Below are 16,960 nucleotides of genomic sequence, written 5' to 3'. Positions count from 1 at the left end.
ACAAAATCGGAAGGGATAATGTCCCGTCATCAGTGATCCTAAGCATACTTTGAGTACGCATCGGGAACTTGACCATAAGCACAACAAAAAAAATAATAAATAACCTCCAATTGGTTAAAAAAAAGGCAAATTGTGGTTTTGACATGGTCTATTCAAATCCAGACTGAAATCTAATTGACTATAGAGCAACATTGTTAGCAGCTTATTGCTAAAAATGTTAATTCTTAAAGAAAAAAGTGGGTCAAAAGTCCTCCACAAAAATATAAAAGGCTCACTACCAGTTCTAGCAAAACACACAAGGACAGAGAAAGGGAGAATAACCAGCTATTAGCCATAGGGTGCTATGACTTGTTCCCATAGGAACAGGGTTGTTTTTATATCTTTTTCTCTTAATATATAATTATTTGAAAAAAGTGAAAACAAAATAATATAAGTACTTTGTCATACTTACCCTATGTTTGCTAGCAGAGATTTTTGCTAATAGAAATTTTTCAAGTTGAACAATATATCTCATCTATCTCATCAGAACATTTACAAATTCTGAATTTTTGTAAAGTTTTGTATATTACAAACATATGGTAATGATCAAACTTTAGTGCTCCATTATTCCTACAGTACACGTTTGTTCTGGTAAGCTCAAGTTTCCTCATCATTACCTATATATTTATTAAGGGCATGAAAAGGAACTATGACTAATTACACTTATATGCCTTAATCTTCTTACATTACCCTTTCCTGCTAAAACATTTTGTTAAGCAACACAAATTTTCTGCATTATTGCGCATCATTAGTTTACAGTCAACGATGATGTAAAGTGGCCACCCACTAGTTGTCATTTCCATAATGTTCCAACTTTTCTACTCCAGCCAGTAGGAAAGATATCAATTAGGAGTCATGCAGTGCTTCTTTTAGCTGGAGCTCCCAGTGTGAGTGCAACAAAATAAGTAAAGCTTGGCTTCACACCTGGTCCACATGACAGAATTTTCAAAGAAAACCCGTACAACTACATTATTTTTTAAATCAAGCTCGACAAATGTGTCAGCGGGTTATGTTCCACGTATCTTTTAAAGCTCTGGGTAAGTTTACAGTTTTTGTTGACACATACTGCCATTGTGTGTACAGGCACATCTCAGAGAATTAAAATGTTGGAAAGTAATTTAATATTTTTGTCACTAAATTCAGAAACTGAAACTCAAACTTTATATATCCTGCACACGTTGAGTTAAAGATTTCAAGCTTTTATATGTTATAATTTTTTAGAATTATGGCAAACGAATAGTAAAAATCTAAAATTCTGTCACAAAATTAGATTATTACATCACACCAATTTTTAAAAATGATTTTTTTTTTGTGTAAATATTATGCATTATGCCTACACATTCATGGGGAGGACTGCTGACCTGGCAGATATCAAGAAGACAGTCATGTAGCATGAGGATAAGGCTTTGAAGGTAATTGTAAAATAAGTAGGTTGTTCACAGTGTGCTGTATTCAGTCATATACACAAAAAGTTGAGTGAAAGGAAAAAGTGCAACAGGGATAACCCAAAGGACTGTCATATGAAATGGGGATAGAGTCATCAAGATACATTATGTACAAACAAAGTCTGCTTGAATGAAAACCTGAACTTAAATTTTAGGCGAGGTTCAAATCAAAAGTACTGGGTGGTAAAAAATATAAAAAAAGCAACTTTCAAATAAACATTTCAGAGGAGCCAAAGGGGGTAAATAATTTCATTTATATAATGACCAGTAAGTGTTTGTCAACAAGAACACAGCATGGTGTTTTTTTTTTTCTTAAAGAGGATGCCCCAATTAAAACATTTTTTTCATTAACCTGTTTTTTTTGTTTGTTTGTTTGTAGTTTACAAGACTGTAGCACAGCGTGTCTTTACTTTAATGATTAATCAGTTTTTAGTTTGCTACATCAAAGCTGAGTGCAGTCTGGCTCCTGAAAGGCAGCAGATGTCACTCTTCAGATTTCCTTCACAACTTTAAAGAGGCTGTTTGATTCATTTATTTTTGGAATAACAAAATTAGCTGCAAATCACTATAATTCTTACAGATGAAAGTCAGTTCCCCACAGAGATTTAGAACATTTCTGATGCCGATTACAGAACCCCTTTTTTTTTCTGAAGACTGATATCTTTAGGAAACGGGGGGGCAACAAGCTAACATTAAGACCAAACATTAAGAAACTGCCATGTTTATTTATTCGTGTGAAACTGAGTCAGTGGTCAACAGTCAGTGAACATGAATTTTCCAAGTCTCCCAAATGATTCTCAATTGGATCCGAGTCTGGACTTTGACTAGTTCATTCTAACTTGACAATACTTTTATCTAAACCCTTCCATTGTTGCTCTGACTCGATGTTTAGGGTCGTTGTTTAGGTTGAAATGGGAAGCTCCATTCGGCCAAGAGCTTCAAACGGTCCGCTTTACTTTGCATTTACCCCAATCCATCGTTTTAACACTGACGAGGGCTTCTCAGTCTTGTTAAGGTAAAGCATTATCACAGCATGATACTGCCACCCCCATGTTTGACAGTGGTAATGGTATATTCAAGGTGTTGTGTTAGTTGCACACCACCACTTTAAAAAAAGTTAAAGAAAAATCAAAATTCTGAAGGGATTGAAATGCAGTTTACCAATTAGATGATTTCTGTAGCCAATTGGTTGCATTCAATGTTGTGCTGATTCACCACATATCAATAAAAAACTGTGTGAAAAGCAATGTGTAAAAATGTGACAAAGTTAAACAGGTGTAAAATTATTTTTACAAAGCACTGAATATACAATGGCAAAAATTTGGTGAGTGGCAGAACCAGTGAGTGTACATTTCAAGTCCATTGTTTAATCGTGACACTTATCTTCTATCTCAACTCTGATCTTTTTACAACGTACGCCGTATAGATATTTTCACTGTAAGACAAGCTTTCATTGTCAACCTCAATGAAGCAGCTGCCAGAACAATGCGCCTGTGAATCACATCGAGACTCGAGTAAAACCTCCAGAGCTCTCGTTTCGCACGTGTCGCGACTGCAAAGTTAATTAATTATTTTATTTTGGGGCCTCTTTATGAGTCAGTCACTCCAGGTCAGTTCTGGTCTCTGTGCAATTAATCATCTGTGTGAGAGTTAATGGAGTCTGAGACGTGTGAGGTGCTGAAACTCAAAACTCTGGCAACAATCAAGTTCCTGTTTAAAAAGGTCTTCTACTGCTAAATTAGCTGGGTTTTCATTTTTTATGACAGTTCTAAATCAAAGACAGAGCATGAAGAGGTATCCGTCAGGCATTAAAAAGACTTTTAAAAAAACCCCACCAATCTAGCATGGGAAAGAGTTAAACATTATAACTATATAACTACATTTAACTATATATTATCAAAGCATTATAATTTCACTCCACGGAATAAATATGCTCACATTAAATGTTTTTTTTTTTTTGTTGTTCCTGTTATATTATGAAACTGCAAAAAGAGACTGATTTATATTGAGTCAATTAACATCTTTATCACAGACGCCAACAAATCAAAAGGATGCTTTCTCTTGTATAACTCTAGCAAAATATCTACATAATCTGTAGCTTCTGGCCAAGTTTAGAGTAAATATGTGCTTATATGCAAGAATATACATCCCATAAGTCACTGGATGGGAGTAAGCATGAGTCACTTCCCCCTCCTCCTGTGTAGACTCTCTCTGTATAGGAGTGCACAGATGGTCCCACACTGCTGTATACTTTTACAGCTTTTTTCCACCCCATTTCACGTCAGTACAGTATCTTTTACAGTCAAGGAGATAGTCTCTTCACGTCAAATATTTCTGCTTTCTGTTATGGCCTGTGATTTAGCAAATGCAACCAGGGCTAACATCTGCACAGGGCTACATTTAGCCCTATGCCTATAACTATTAGATTAGTTTTATTGATCAGTCACATTTATTAAATTTTTTCTTTTTGACAAGCCAAGATGAAAAAAATTCCCTTAGACATACACATCATTCTCAGTTACACACATGAATTCAACAACGTATTGACACCCTCCTAGGTTTAGTTCTGAATACTTTTTCAATTAGAGTCAAGTTTGTTTATTTAGCTTTTGCCCCACAATAAATGAAATCATTATTTAAAAACAGGTTTTAACTCAGGTCATCTTGGTCTGATATTATAATTTGTTTGATCTGAAACATTTAGGAACGACAAAAAAGCAAAAATGGCTTCTCTTGTAAATTTGCACATTAATCATTTTCTGTAACAGCTGCTGTCTATAATCATCTGTAAAGTCTGTTAACCAGTCACTCAAAAGAAATGGCTTCCACCTGCAGGAGTCTCCACGAACATAAAGAAACAGACTGCACCCAATATGGTGCAACAAAACCGTCATTGTCTGCAACAGGCCAGGTTAGATATACTGCCAGATAGTAAAACATATGATGGCTGATCATCTGGGGCAAAATAATGTCAATGATGCATCATTTACTAGAGGCTTGCCTGAGCACATTTGTCTTCATGTCATTTCTCAAACAAAGACTCTGTCAGTTTAGAGACCCCCAAAATTGATGTGTCTACAGGCAGCCATCACTTGCCCACAGGCCCATCCTTCATCAGTGAAATGGTGGGAGAAATTTGTCAAATGCAGCATTTCAAAAAATATGTCACAACAGAGCAAGAGTACCACATGTATAGAACAGCTTGTAGATATTTCTCACCTCTCTAACGCAGAGTGCTGTCAGGAAACAGTGCATGTGTTGCTAAACTAAAGTGTTTGTCTACTTGCACAGCGGATTGGTGAAGGAAAATAAGACTGCTGCGCACGTGTGAGAGCCAAACTGCGAGAAGCAGCAGTCTGCAGAGGCAAGTCGACAGCCTATTCCACCGTCGTCAAAGAACAACCGTTTGAAAAATATTTAGATTCCCAAACTGTTCCGCAAACTTTTGTTCAACTCTGCTGTATTTTAAACAATGTAGGATTTTATCAAAGATCAAAACCAATAAGCCAACAGAGATCCTAAAATATCCCATATCCATTTTATTAAATTTAGATCTCTCATCTGCATATCCAACCAACTGGATGCAGCTGACTGATTCAAATTACCACATTTAGATCAAAGCTCCTGTCTGGATAAGTAAGGATGAGTGTTTGCTATAAAAAATACACCAGAAGAGTGTTTTTTATAGCAAGTACTCATCTAACTCTATATCTATATCATTAGATATGGATATTTATCATACAGTATCAGCTAAATTACTACCACTAGATAAGTCGCCTATTGTATGAACTAATTACTGAAAATTTCTCCCCATGTGATCTCTGACTTTCCCCATCTCTGTTTTATAATCTCTTGCTTATGGTCTAAGCATCCAGTTCATCAAACCTGGCAGCTCAGTGAACCCAGATGAACTCTGGTAGGGATGGGTGGGGTAATATGACTGTATAGATGTCCTTGTTCGAGATAAACCAAATACAAACATTCATTAAACCTGTGGCCCTCAGCAGTTTCCGAAGGGGACCGAGTAGTACAACTCTTAAGTCTGCTGCAAATTACCGCAAACAAGATAAATTATATGACATGGAAATCAATGAGGCTGCAAGTTCAACCTTCCAGGGAAAGTTCCAGGTAGCTAGGCTGATTTTAGTCAGACTAGCTACCTGCAAAATGCTGAATGCAAGAAGTATTTGCATTCAGCATTGGTCATTATATTACACCATTTTGAATTCTTTGTAGTCCCTTTATGATCGTAAACGAGAAGACAGTTTGAGCGATGACTGGACTTAGCATTATCTGCTTCATTACCACCTGGAGAAATTGTGCACATTAAAAGTGCTAGAGCAGGAAGTTTGAGGTGGGTCACTGTAAAGTTGAGCTAATCTGATTAAAACAAATCAGCCAGTGAAATCCCTTAAAAATGAGCTGTCAAAACGCATGATTTGATTTATGAGATTAATATCCAAAATGTTAATGAGCTCATAAGTGAAAGAGCAAACATCTTCAGCACTGTCCCACAAAGCAATTATTGCATTCTTTTAGTAAAATAAATTGTGTTGGGACATGTAACAAGATCGGGGGAAACATGGACTCGCAAAATGGATAAGACAAAAAATGACTTGTAACTGCTAATGGTCTCCACAAACTTGTACTCTCACTGCTAAGTCCTTATTGGCACATGCAAACTTATGTTTACCTAATTATGGGTCACCTCACTCAAATCTAAATTTTTTGTCACAACCTCTTTGTGGGCGCCAGCTAGATGGCTGTTTATTAAGAAGAGAAGAAGAAAACAAAACTGAACTGAAAAAGAAAAGGCGATTGGTCATCAGGAAATCAATGTTTTTTTCTTTATCTTCAAATTTCTACAAGTAATAAATCAAACACACCTTTTCACTGCAAACTATGAGCATCTTTGTCTGAGCTGCAGGTTTGTGGCAAATTCTTAGTCAATGAAGGCATTAATCAAAAAGATACTAAGTTGGTAGCTGCCATTAACTCCTTGCAATGTTGTAAAACATTTTAGAGAATCCAAGTTTACTGTCCACAAAGTTACCGTGACAGTCAGTAATTTGTATACACTACAGTAAGTAACAGGGGGACAACAAAAGCCATTTGCTGAAATAATTCAAGTCTGCATTCATCAATTACAATTACATAAATTACAAGGGAGTATTTGTGAGTCCCCACAAAGAAATTGTAAGTCAAGTTCTAAGTCTGTTGCTTTAAGTTACCACAATTTATGTGATCAAACACATTAATAATTTTATATAAAGCCAATTTCAAACTGGAGCGGTACTAATTCACCATGTATTCCAATTCTGAACATTACTATTCACAAAATTATTAAATATTGAGTGTGTTTAAATAAAAACAATTAATCATAACCATACATACAGGAGGTTATATTTATGACAACAGAAAACTTGTTGGTGATCCACCTATTGCAGCAGTATTGCAGCATTTTACATTTCAAGCCGTCATCAAATCTCACCTAGTGGTTAAAAAAGGTATCAAAAATCTTACCAAGCAATTTTACAGTGGATAAGATGATAATGTGAGTGTGCAGACATTAAGTGCTTGTTTATTAGAATCATTACCAACCGATAGAACAAGTCAGCAATTCGTGATTGATGGAAATCATTAAAAATGTATAATATTCACGAGCATCCTTTAATTGAGGACAAAAGGGGCGTTTCCTGCATACTCGCAGTAAAACAGTGCCTTCTTACACTTCAGTGTTTTATTAGCAACCTTCACTTTCAAAGTCAAATGGAAAGAAAAGCTTCACTCTAAACCAGTGACAGGAAAATGACAGGCGCCATGCCGTGCTGGCAGCATCCCCCCCACCCACCCTCCTTTTCTGACCAAAGTCGGGAGTGACGCCACCAACAATACTTAACACAAAGACATCAGACGAGCCTGTTTAATATGCAGTTACCATGGGAACTCCAGCCTAACATCGTCTGTCAAGCATATCAAAATAAGATAAAGAAAATAACAAGAGAGAAAGACAGAAGAGCCTGTGGGGATTTATTTGGCGGGCTGACACATACACATGTGTGAAAGAGGGAGAAAGAGGTGAACCATCACATGGCACAGCGCTGAAGGATGTGACAGTTCATGCAGACATCGGCACACAGATGTGACAAGGTGGAGATAGTGGTGGTGGTATGAGGATGACCAAAAGATATTATAAAAGATTGTAATTTTGAACAGATAAAACATTTTGAAACAATTAAATTAATTGTCTGACAGTATTTAGATTAAATGGATACTGTACAAGGAACAGTTAGAATAGAAAAATGGCTACAAACCAATTAAAACAAAAGGATACATTGAATTGGTTGTGTATAATTAGCCGTTTTATTTACAGCGTCATCAAAACTAACAAGACTTAGGTTGAAGCAGACAACCACTCCTTCAGTCTCATAGCAGAAAGCAAATATAGTCACACTCCACAACAAATAGGTTGATAAACATGTCTGCCTACCTGTTTTTCTTTTCAAGGTAAGTTAGAGACATGAAAATTAATTCAATCCTTGAGATTTGAAACTTGTTTACATAGTAACCCGGCCTCAAAATAGTTTCATATTATAAAATAATTTTCAATGTAAAATGAGATGAACAATAAACCCATTTAAACTAAATTCACTAAATATGAAGCGGCTGTCACTTATAATGATCATGCCATTATTTTCTAAAGATTATTTCCCCTGATTCCAGTTAGGATTACCAAAATTATTTCAGTTTTATAAAAGCCCAGATGATGGAAGAAATATTTTTTGAGTTTTTTCGTTATTACCTTAATTTGCATAAACTGACATTACTATGCCTTTAAATATTTTTTAAATAGTTTGAATAATGTTCCTTTGTTGGATACTAATAGGTTAATTCACAGCATTTTAGGTAATTTGAGATTTTGAACTTGAAGACCATTAGATCAGGAAGCACACCAAAATGAAATAATCAGTCAAGAAGTTAAAGTTGTGATGCAAACAGGTTGTCCAACTGGAGTACAGTCAGTAAAAGTTACTTCAGAACAAGAAAGTAAATCTTATAGAGCGGTCAACACACAGCTCCGATTTTGGATAAAGTATAAATAGAGTGTGAGCAAAGCAACCTGCAAACTTGACCTGTTATACCAGTTTTGTCTTGGGAAATGGGATAAAATTCCAGCAAACTATTGTAAGAAACTTCAGGGAGAACATCCTAATAATATTATTTTTGGCTAATATTACCAAAAAATAATGATTCAATAGAGTCACACAGTTTAAAAGGAAATTCTACCAAATACTTAAACTAATGTGTTGATGGATGTTAAAAATTTACCACAAACATGCCCTCTCTCAAATTTAGAAAATAGAAAAATGTTTGTTAATCCTGACCTACCTAAAACATGAAGCACCACAAAGTCAGGGACCAAGGAGAAAAACTTTAGACTTTAACTCTAGCTGCATTTTGTAACAGTAAACTATGAATAGATTACAAAAATTGCTTAAAATATTAGGTCGTTAAGACATGAAGTCTGAAAAATTTGACATACATTTGTATTCAGTCCATGCTTTGGTCAGATGAGAGCAAAACTGAACTCCTAGATATTTATGTGAAAATGGAACAAAATGATATATGATCTGTATCAAGTGGCAGATATCTGATTGTCTTGTACAATACAATAAAAAATGTAAAAATTAAGTAGTGTTATTTGATGGTAAACTTGAAGAGGTAATCCAATCATTTGACTCAGCAGTGGTTGATTCTTTAAAATAAGATAATCAACGCACTTCAAACGACTGGGAAGGTACTTTCAAACAGCTTCAAACAGGAAATTATCCCATTATAAAAACGTTCCCTCCACAACAACTAGATCAATTAAAGGCATTCTTACTGTAAGTGGTTTTTATACAAAGGAAACATGAGATTTTGTTTGAAGATATCTAGACTTTCCCAGATGTGAAACAAAATTCTTTGAAGAGATAAACCCATTACTGACTTGTATCAGAGCAGTTAGAACAGAAGAGGATGGAAAGGAAAAGGACTGCAGAATCCATCAGCTAAGGTTCACCTTATCTGTTAAACAGGGAGCAGTGGGATGCAGCGGGCATGCTGCCAGTGGAACTGGGTCATTGGTGTTTATTGATAATGTGACTGCCGATGGGAGTGGAATTATACTTTCTGAAGTATATAAGTGGTAAGAAGGCATCAGAGTCTGAATGCACGCAGATCAACGTGCAACAATTACCTGAGTAATCTACCGTAAACCTAGTTCCAATTTTTTTTTTTTCACTTATTTTCGTCACAACTGCAGCAGAATTTTTCACAAGTAGGAGCTTAATAAAGACTTCTTTTTTTCATCTTAAAAGATTTTAAATACATATAATTTTGCATTGCGGGATTTGAAAATAAAACATCTAATCTTACAAAATCAACTTTGCTTTTCTCTAAAAATGTAAATCAGGCAACACTAATTTTAGAAACACAGTGTGTATGCAACATAGTCGACTCCTATCCTCTCATACGCACTGAAAGCCATTACTTTTACTTCCATTCAGTATGATGGGTATCAACAATCACATTGATATTCTTCAGGAAAAAAATTAAAATCCATTACTGCAGGTGTTAAAAACTGAGTGTCTCATCTTTGTGATAGCATGCGATTGGCCATATAAATATTCCTGTGTCAACCCCATGTTGCCATTCATAACTTGGGCATGGTAATTTGTGCATCTTTTGCAGTCATAATGCACAACTGACAGTTTATTACATGCTGTTATCTTTGATATGCCTTTGAAAGCTCCTCTGACTTGAAAGTAATTTGAGTTTATCCAGTGGAGAGCTCCAGATAGGCTCTCTGCTTCAACGAGGTATTACAAATCAATCATAAAATGCCTCCACAAAGGCCTTGAGGGGGGAACTGTATTAAAGTTGCCTTACCTTAAACAAGCATGCTCGCTGAATTATTATGCAAAACAAAGCTGCCTTCTGAGAATATATTGGCTGGAATGTAGATTGCACCCTATCCTTGCCTGGAAAATTGAAGAGCCTCACTGCCCGTGTATATCTACCATATAGCTATCTGACTAAGTTTGACTAAGTAGTTAAAAGAATGCATGCCACTGAAAGACACAGTGCTTTTTCATCTAAACTAGCAAAGGGTTTCGAGAAAGGAGCACCACTCCGTCTGCACACCTACGTAATGAACATCAGGGAGGTTAAAAGTGGAGCAGGTGAAAGAAAAAATGAGATGGGAGGATGCACAGAGAGTTCAGAGGCATAGATGGACAGATGGATGGATTTCAGATCTAATTTGCCCCCCCCTTTTTTCTGACTGCCTCAACAAACTCGGGAGTCTGGGAGATTGTGTGGCCTGTGGCGAGGCTGCAAAGGAGCCAGATACTCGAGGGCTCGCAGTCTGTTTGACTTAGAGGAGAATGAACAAAAGGGGGCATTAGTGATGAGAACAGACAAGTCCACTTGTTTGTGCAGTAAATGTGGAAACACAAACTGCTGGATGCCCAAACCAAACGTGCTCTGCTATTGTTCGTTATTTAATGAAACATGCTTTGTTGCCGTACCTTTCTAAAATGCAGCCTGAAGTATTATCTGTTAAGCCAAAGACAAATATTCACATTTCATAATAAAACTGATATAATACAATGCTTGGTACATGAGAGAGATATTTAATGATTGGTTACCATCTCAATCTGTGTCTGCCATTTGACTAGTACTGTTCCTAAAAACATATTTTGATTCTCTATTAGAGCCTTAAAGAATTTATAATGTTAAGTGGAAAATAAAACCAGCTTATCTTTTGTTTTCCCATCCTTACTCTAAAAATTATTCTCCTACAATGTAGCAGAAAATTAATGCACCTCTTCACCAAAACAAATCAGCTGAGTGAGAACATTCTTTTCTTGTTGACGTTTGGTCAAGACTTTCATCAAAAACCAGAAATAACAAAAAAAGTTTGATAACTTATTAAATATTGCTTTGGAGCATTTTTGTTACATGGAGCCTTTTTGTAATTTTAGGTCAAGCATATTTAAAAGGTAATAAAGAAAATGTAGATAATTATCCCAAAACATTGGCTTCGTCGGCCAACGTTTTTTAATACGTTGTAAAGTATTAAAGTTTTTAGATGATGTTGGGGGGGGGGGGTTCTTACAAAGATGTCCACAACTAATTTTTCCCAAACTTTTATTCCAGTCTTAAATGAAGTTTATGAAAAAAATAATAATAATCCACAAATGTAGATGTCTTCTAATGCACCTAAAAAAAATGTATTGCTGTAGATCCATTTTAATCACTACATGTAAGCCTGGAGAATCCCTATGGACGGTATTATTACCATAACAACCACCCACTGGTATACAGTAAGAACAGAAAACAATGTTGATCATTTAACTGATGTGAACTTGTGGGCTAACTTTCAGCCCTGGTTAAATAAAATAAGTCAAGTTTGAAATTCTTGGTTTAGTCAGTCTTTCTAGCAGAATCAAGTCCCATGTGTAAATCTCAAACATCTTTTTTTTTTGTTACATTTTGCCAACATGCCTACTCTTAAAAAAAAAACACTTTGATTAGATTAAAGTGGAGCACTCGCTTGCTCAGGCTTATTAAGCAGCTAATTTGTCATCCTCATTGTCTTCTGGTTTTCCCTGAAAAGCGATCTGATAAATTGGATTATGCATGGTCAGCTTGCCTCGGTTCTTTCCCGCTTCAGCACACACGCACCAGCAGTTTCTTTCAAAAACTAACTCCGCAAGTTTAAGAGGCTTTCTAAAAATGACCACCTTTTCAGACGGCAGTAGTTCACACCCTGAGGAGTCCGAGGCACCCATGCCTGCCCCCTGTGCCACACCCGCGCCAATACAGCCCCTCTTCAATTAGCTCATTATCTTAAGCATCAGCTGTTAGCCTTTGGCTCTACACAGGGGTTGGGGGGAAAAGAAAAAAGAAAAACAACAACCAATTCCTTAAGCATAAAACGTGCTCAGAAATGGGTTTGGAGAAATTATCTTTTCTTTTTCCTCCATGCGTTTATAGATTTAGAAATAGATAAAGGTGCACCTGCTTCCTACTGGGCCCTGATAAGCGTGAAATAAAGGTTGCGCTTATTCTGTGCTGCTTATTAAAACCAGCCTGCCGACCATATTGGCCGCGTTAACGCTGCATGGTAACACCCTCCACATCCGCCCATGGACCTCTAGCCACAAAAGCGATCCCTTTGCACGGAATTAAAAAATAAATAAATAAAAAACGCCCGTTTCAGCAGCAAAGCTCATCACCGGCGCGAGATGCGATCCCTCCTCTTCTTCCCCGGTTTCTGCTTCTGCAGAAGTGTCACTTCGCGATAACCGGTTTAGCGCAGCATGCCCGCACCTTAACAATGCAATTAAAAGCTGCCTACCTGCCCTGTCAGGTTCGGATGTCAAGGTTCTGGTCATTGAGGTTGCAGGACACCGCCGCCACCGCCCCGGAGAGCGCCTTCCCCTCTTTCTGTCTCTCTCTCTCAATCTCTGTCTGCCTCTCTCTCTGCCGCGGGGAGATGCAGCGCTGCAGGCTGGGACAGCAGACAGGCACAAGCCGGTAGCGATGGCTAACAATCAGGAGGAGCGCTAGAAGGACAGAAGAGGGGCGTTTTCACGTTGGAGGGAAAGGGGAACTCCCAACGTCGTGCGTAACATGCCGTGCACATGACACGCAGCGTCGTTAGAACTTCACCGGTTTTTGGGTCAAGCTCTCTGATGGGAGCTTTCACAGCAAAAGACGCTCCGAAAACTCACATCTTTATTGGCCATTTGCTTCCCTGCTGCACAAAGTGAAAAAAAAAACAAAAAACAACAACAAACAATTACTCACTTAAGACAATTAAAATGATGGGTGAAATATTCATTTTGATTAGTTGTCACATTACAAAAGTAAATAAAAAAGTAGGTAGAAACAGATTCGGGATTTTCCTACCATCCAGTCAAAGTCTAAAGATTTTAGACTGGATGGTCAAAGTCCTCTATATATTCTCTAAATAAAGGAAGAGAATATATGGGGGTTTTTTTTGTTTGTTTTTTTTTTTAAAAAGCTTTGAAAACAAATATCTGTAAAATGTGCCATACATTTTATTTACCTCCCAGTATTGTCCAAATCCTGAGCAGAAAAACATGATGCTGCCACCACCATGTTTCTCTGAGAAGTCAGAGAAAATGCAAAAAAATAAAAAATAAAAAAAGCATTCCACACAAATTTGTTAAGTATAGAAATAAATAAAAATCACAGTCCTTTCACTACACAATTAGGGGATATTTCATATTGGGGGAAAAAAAATCCCATCAAAATATACTGATGTTTGTGGTTAGAATGTGACAAAATGTGAAACGTAAGTGCAGCACAATGTTGTTTGTTTACATGTTATTTAGCGTGCCATGTAATGGAATCCCACTGATTTTCTGAATACTTCCATATTCATATGCATATGTCAGCCCATCTTTAACTCGAGAGCTCCAGGAAGATTTGTCATGTTGCTGCTTGAATATAGCAAGCTGTGGGCTGAATGGATGAAGGCTGGGAGCATGATGTATTGCTTCGGTGACTCACAGGAACCTTCTGTGCTGAATGCCCTTTCTGGCATTCATGCACAAGTGTTCTGTTGAAATGCAAATATGTATACAGCAAAATCAATTCCTGTCACGCTTCACTGGATCTCCTTCAGCTGGATGTGCAGAAAAAAATAAAAAGTCTTATGATAGAGAGCATGAATTCATATTCAGAATATTACTGAATGTGGTAAAACTCTGATAAATTATTGATTGCAGGCTTTAACGACTACAAACCAATAATTTAAGACATTTGTGGATTATTTACTTCTTATCAGATCGAAGTTGTTCTAAGTGGAGCTGCTTGACTTCTGTCCACACGGTGGCAGTCAGACACCGCCGTCACACTGACAATCAAAGCAGAGGGGACTATGCGAGACTTAAATGCATCACGCTCAATAGCAATCACGTGTTAGACGCCTGAAAGAATTTCTTTCGCTTTGCACCTGCGTTCAGTGGTCATTCATATCTTCTGACAGTTTCTGAGAAAATCCTAGACTGCACTCCACGTGTGAAAAATGTAACAGGGGCAAGTTCTGCCTTTCATATGAAGCATTGCAGCGTTTTTGTTATTTCATACAGACCAGTGCCTCATCTCTGCTGTGTTTGATCTGTTGTGTTATGAGACACAAAAATGAGAGTGAACAACAACAACAACAACAACAACAACAACAATAATAATAATAATAATGATAATAATAATAATAATAATAATAATAATAATAATAATAATAATAATAATACATATTCACTTTGCTATTCACAAAAGATTTATCTTATGGTTTTCCAGAAATATGTCACCACCTTCAAGGTTTCCCCCAGAAGACTTGCTAAGCCTGGTGGTTGGGGTCGTTTATCCAGCAGCCCGTCTTGTTTTTGAGTTAAAACACGTTTAAAATTGACAGGACATTTTAATGATGTATTATTGAAAGATTGGAAGGTTAATACCTGAACACCAACTGTAAAGTCTTTAAAATAATGCAAACATTTTAAAGAGACTTAAATAAATAAGCAATGCTTAGCCTGGTGGGGGCACAAGTAAAGCCTGTTGACCCGCCAGGCACTTTGAAATGTCTTGCTGTTGAAATGTGCTATACAAATAAAATTTGATTGATTGATTGATTATAGGGCACTGGGGGAAACCCTGACCTCTGTGTTTCACCCCGAAGGCTAGGCAATGATCTCTTTTTTAAAAGTACATTTATGTAAGCTAAAGTTTAAAAGATTTGTGTAATATAGGAAAAGGTCTACAAAGATTCCTATGCTAAAACTGCAATAAATAAATAAATAAATAAAAGTAAGTTCACACATTTTAGTATGTCAGCTTTTTTAACATTTAAGTGCTATTTGTCTTTAGATGGAGAGCATCTGTCAACATCAATATCAACGTTCACTAGTTGTTTTTTTGTTTCTTTCCTGCACATAAAATTGGCTCGTTATCATATTCTCCCATTTGATCTGTGGATCTCTGCATTTACCCTGGTCCTCTTGGATGCTTCTCATATTAAAATGTTCTTCCTGCCTGACGTGGATAGGTGGACAACCATAAATTTCTGTTAATGAAAAGCATATTTTTAAATGATGAGCAGCTCAAGATGGAAGCAGTTTCCCTTTCAGGAAAGTCAAACCATTCATGAATAGTTTACCACTGAGAGGATGAGGATACGTTTTCAAGTTTCAGTCACATTTTGAAAACATTTTTTCACACGCTGCTGTCAGAGTTGTCCCAGTTGAATGTATGTGAAGTGTCCAACCCTGAGGCCGAATTTGCTATATTTTGAACAAAATTCTGTTGTGTTTTCCTTCTTTTACACTGTTCTAGTAAAAATGTACTTAAACCCTCATGGCACATAATAAAATACACAAGAAGTTTAACAGGATTTAGCACATTTTATTTTTTTCTACTTGTCACAAATGTGACTTTATTTTTTTTACTTTCATTAAGTGTGTTATACAGCACAGCAGCAAAGGACATTTGAGATTACATTGAACATTTCAGTTTGTTCAGATGAGGAATGAACGAACTTGATATGTGGGTGTGTGTAAAAGAAAAGTCAGGTGTCATCTTGTCAGACTGGACTCCTCCACCTGTGTAAATAAACATGCAACACACACTGTACGCCCACCTGTTTCTCCAGCTCATCCAGGGTCCGGTCTGACAGGGACCGTGGTGGGAGACACTGATGTGTCCTCATTTCAAGAGCAACAGCCTGCCAAAGTCTCTTGGCTGCTGTCATTTCCTTTCACTGCAGCTTCACTCAGTGAAGCCAAGCCGGAAACACACAAACTGTAGTGGGGCTCTGAAAGGTTGTTCATGTAAATTAGAGTCACATCTGGATCTCCCCGACTATTTACATCAAATGAGGTAAAAGCAAAAGAAAAACTGGAGTGCTGAGCATGTGATCAGTAATAGTGAGTTTGAACAATTAATAGGGCCTCATTTAGTCAGCCTCCTCCAACCTCAGTATTTCACTAAACTGCATTCCTCTTTTATTGCAATAATGAAATTTCATGCCAAAAGAGAAATCCAACCCTTGATTTGCCTATGTTTAGCAAAAGGTGAAAAAACTAATTTTTTTTGTTACTCCCCTTGAAAAAATGATAGCATTTAGTTTTCTCCTATAAATCTTTCTATGGTTTGAACTTAAAAAACAGACCATTCTTCTTTGCACCGTCTTTCCATGTTGTATTTTTTTTCAGCTCACACTACAAAGCTACCAAAGAATAAAGGTTGATTTCATGTTCATTAAACCAGTTCTACATTGATTTTTCTATATGTTTTGGATCATTGTCCTACAGAAACACCCCGTGATTGCACATTTTCAGTATACTGGAAAGCACCCTCAAAATGTTTCTGTACAATTGCCAGATATTTTAAAGGCTCAATAA

At 36.8% G+C, this 16,960-nt stretch overlaps 1 protein-coding gene across 5 annotated transcripts in view; it reads right to left on the bottom strand.

The window, feature by feature from the left end:
* The window catches only part of LOC102220705 (band 4.1-like protein 1), a 45,456-nt gene extending 32,268 nt beyond the window's left edge, over positions 1-13,188 (bottom strand). For 2 of the 5 annotated variants that reach the window (XM_023337657.1, XM_023337662.1), the window contains exon 1: positions 12,892-13,187. The gene's annotated coding sequence lies outside the window, so the exon portion shown is untranslated. Of the gene's footprint in view, positions 1-12,891 lie in introns of all 5 variants that reach the window. The other 3 variants (XM_023337670.1, XM_023337658.1, XM_005808935.2) reach the window with 3 other exon arrangements.
* Positions 13,189-16,960: the final 3,772 nt, after the last annotated feature.

The sequence above is a fragment of the Xiphophorus maculatus genome, chromosome 1 (assembly GCF_002775205.1).
Source record: "Xiphophorus maculatus strain JP 163 A chromosome 1, X_maculatus-5.0-male, whole genome shotgun sequence".
NCBI classification, from domain to species: domain Eukaryota; kingdom Metazoa; phylum Chordata; class Actinopteri; order Cyprinodontiformes; family Poeciliidae; genus Xiphophorus; species Xiphophorus maculatus.
Note: the sequence above shows the minus strand (reverse complement) of the source record. Positions and strands in the feature narration are given on the sequence as shown.